The sequence below is a fragment of the Odocoileus virginianus genome, chromosome 24 (assembly GCF_023699985.2).
Source record: "Odocoileus virginianus isolate 20LAN1187 ecotype Illinois chromosome 24, Ovbor_1.2, whole genome shotgun sequence".
NCBI classification, from domain to species: domain Eukaryota; kingdom Metazoa; phylum Chordata; class Mammalia; order Artiodactyla; family Cervidae; genus Odocoileus; species Odocoileus virginianus.
The window spans coordinates 4,744,451-4,748,357 of NC_069697.1; the positions used below are offsets into that span (position 1 = coordinate 4,744,451).

General features: G+C 43.6%; 1 long non-coding RNA gene across 1 annotated transcript; it reads right to left on the reverse strand.

Annotated features, from left to right (window-relative positions):
- Positions 1–489: 489 nt before the first annotated feature.
- LOC139030902 (uncharacterized) lies at positions 490–1,792 on the reverse strand. Its single transcript, XR_011483341.1, has 2 exons — positions 1,546–1,792; positions 490–608 (listed from the first exon to the last, which is right to left on the reverse strand). It is a non-coding gene; the product is annotated as an uncharacterized lncRNA (long non-coding RNA).
- Between the last annotated feature and the right edge of the window lie 2,115 nt (positions 1,793–3,907).

The window sequence follows — 3,907 nt, forward strand, 5'->3', positions numbered from 1 at the left end:
ACATTCAAAAAGAAAGATATCAATGACTCTAAGAGGAGTAAGGTCACTTGACATTCACCCTTACATTGATGCCAGATCACTAGAAACTGCTTCTGGGAGGACTGTCAACTAAATACTCTGCCTGCCTAATTGTAGTAACTCTGGAAATAGAACCTAGCTGAAGAGAACATAAAATCAACAGAGATAAGAGTGGCCAAAACACCACTGTGGTAACTGAGAGGGTGAGCTCTTGCAGTGAGAGTTCCTGGGCTCACATGTCGACCCTCCCCCCGCTTGCTGTCTGCATGGCCCTGGGCACACACTTCCCTGTCTAAGCTTCACCCCAACTTGGACTAATAAGGGCCCTGGGCTGGGCACTGGGAGTGTGCCTTCCTGTTGGTTGCAGGTGGTTTCAGGACTCCTTCGACACATTGTCAGACTCCCCTGTACAAATCAGTAAACCCCCGAGGCCCTCCTCCACACCCCCTCTCTGTCTCTTTCATGCCCAGCTTCTTTTTGTTACCTGTCTCATATCTGATATGTGATATCTTTGTTTTCATCTGGCTTCTCTCACTAGGATGTAACCTTCACAAGCACAGGATGTTTGCATTCTGTTCTCAGCGCTGCACCTTGAGAATAGAGAACAGGGTCACTGTGATGACTGAATGATTCAAGGTGTCTATAAGGATGTGTTAGTTTCCTAGGTTACCGTAACACAGTACCACAGACTGAGGCGCTTAAATGACAAATATGGACTGTCTCACGGTTCATGAGCCTAGAAGTCCAAACGGTGGCGGGACCAGGGACCGCGAGGGAGAATCTACGGCAGGCCCCTCTCCCAGCTCCTGGTGGTTTTCTGCCGTCCCTGGGGATCCTTGGCATGTAGATGCATCACCCAAGTCTCTACCTTCACCCTCAGTAGCCTTCTCCCTGCGTGTGTGTATTGGTCTCTGTATCCAAATTTCCACCAGATTAGGGCTCACACCAATGACCTCATCTTAAATCAATCATCTGCAAAGTTCTTATTTCCACATAAGGTTATATCGATCAGCACCCTGGGTTAGGACTTTGACATCTCCGGGGAAGACACAATTCAACCCATAATAAGCAGACAGCAGGATTTCTCCGGTGATCCAGTGGTTAAAATTCTGCCCGCCAATGCAGGGGACAGGTGTTCTGTCCCTGGCCCAGGAAGATCCCACGTGCCAAAGGGCAAATGAGCTCATGCGCCGTGAACTACTGAGCCCACGCCCTAGAGACCACAGCCACAGCTCCTGAAACTTGCCCACCCTAGAGCCCACCCTCTGCAACAAGAGAAGCCCCCACTCTGCAACTCGAGAGCAGCCCCTGCTCGCTACAGCTAGAGCAAGCCCGCATGCAGCAACGAAGCACCTGTGCAGCCCAAATAAGAAAATAAGCTAAACAATGTTTGTTTAAAAGCAGGTAGCAGTTGGCACTCAATAACTATTTACCCTACTTAGATACTCATGTTATGGGATTATTATCTTACCGAGAAAACTATGTTATGTCTAGTGTGATAGGTTCTCACGAGTCACTATGACATACCTTCACTCTAAGGAGGCATTAACTGCACTTGCAATAGCTCCCATTCCCTCAGCTCTGAGTGACGACCTATGGGGCGGAGAGGCGGCTCTGAAGTCAGTCTTTGCCACTGTTGCAAACCCGTTATTCTGCAGACAAGAAAGGAGAGGCTAAAAGGCAATGACTTGAGCAGAGGTTTACAGTAAGTCAAAGCAAAAGCTGTACCAGAACCCAGCCTTTATCACTCCTGGCTCCTTGCCTCCTTTATATAAACCTATCTACATAGATTTAAAATAATAATTACAATTATGGACACATTTTTAAATAGGTTGATTATAGAATTTTTGGCTCATGGATTAGTCCACCTGGATGAACAAGTTACCTATAAATATAGTCAATTGACCCTTGACAAAAGAGAGAGGGTAATACAGTGAAGCAAGGTAGTCTCTACAACAAATGGTGCCAGAACAACTGGATACCAAAAAATGTAGAAAACAAAATTAATATAGACACAGATCTTACACACATCACAAAAATTAACTCTAAATGGATCATATTCATAAATGTAAAATGTAAAGATATAAAACTCTTAGAGGATAGCATAGGAGAAAACCTAAATGACTTTGAGCATGGTGATGCCCAAAGACCCAAACCATGAAAGAAATCATTGATAAGCTGAACATCATTAAAACTAAAAACCCCTGCTTTGTGAAAGACATTATCAAGAGAATTAGAAGACAAACCACAGACTGGGGGAAAAAATTTGCAAAAGAGATACCTGATAAAGAAGCATGATTCAAAATGTCCAAGGATCTTCTAAAAATCAGTAAAAAAAACAAACAACACGCTTAGGACATGGGCCAAAGACCTTCATAAACATCAAAGAAGTATACAGATGGCCAAAGAAACATATGGAAAGATGCTCCACATCACTTGTCATCAGAGAAAAGCAAATTAAAACAGTGATCAGGTACCACTACCCAGCTTTGGTGGTGATGGTTTAATCCCTCAGTTATGTCCAACTCTTTGCAACCCCATGGACTGTAGGCTCCTCTGTCCATGGCATTTCCCAGGCAAGAACACTGGAGTGGGTTGCTGTTTCTTTCTCCAGGGCATCTTCCTGACCCAGGGATCGAACCTGCATCTTCTGCATTACAGGTGGATTCTTTACAACTGAGACACCAGGGAAGCGCCAGCTTTAGAATGGCCCACACCCAGAACACTGGCTTCACCAAATGTTGGTGAGGAATGGAACCACAGGGACACTCACTCACCACTGGTGGGCATGCAGAAGGGTGCGGCCTCCTGGGAAGACAGTGGTGGCTTCTTACAGCACTGAACATGCTCTTATCGGATGACACAGCAAGCACGCTCCCAGGTATTTACTCAAAGGGGCTGAAAATGTATGTCCACAGAAAAGCCTGCACATGGATGTTTATAGCAGCTTTCTTCATAATTGCTAAAGCAGATCTGCAGGCAACCAGATGTCCTTCGGTAGATGAATGGATAAGTAAACTGTGGTATATCCCAACAATAAAATTTGTTCAGTGCTAAAAGGAAATGAGCTACCAAGCTATGAAAAGACATGAAGGAAACAAATGCATATAAGTGAAATAAACCAATCTGAAAAAGGCTACATACAGTATGATCCCAACTATAGAACATTCTGGAAAAGGCAACACTATGGAGATGATAAAAAGAACAGTGGTTTACCTGGGGTGGGGGAGGGGATGATGAATAAGGTAGTAACAATACCCTATATGATATTATATTGATGAATACATGTTATTATATATTTGTTCAAACCCATAGCATATATAACACCAAGAGTGACCCCTCAGGTCAACTGTGGACTTGGAGTGATTATGATGTGTCAGTGTACGTTCATCCTTGGTAAAAAATGTACCATTTCAGAGGGTGATGCTGATAATGAGAGAGGTTATGTATATGGGGAGGAAAAGAATATATAGGAAATCTCCATACCTCCCTTTCAAATTGGCTGTAATCCTAAACTGCTTTAAAAAAACAAAGTCCTATAAAACACATTGAGACATGTCTTGCCAGAATTAACTTCTCTGTTTTATCAAATCTAAGATTTCACCTATTGTGAGTGATGCCATTATTTTATCTACTGCCAAACAAACAATCAGAAGACCATTGCCAATTAAGGTGTGACATGTGATGAGGAAATTACCTCCCAAATTCTCAGGTGCTAAAGGGTGAAAATGTCTGGGTCTCAAAAGCCACAAAATATAGCAACATGGCCCCTCAGTCGTTGGACTAAACATTTCACTGATACAGATTCTCTTCCCTAGACTGCTTCACTGTAACCCAGCTTGGAAGGAGGGGGGAAGTAAGTTTTAAGACCCAGAACTGCTCATCTAGA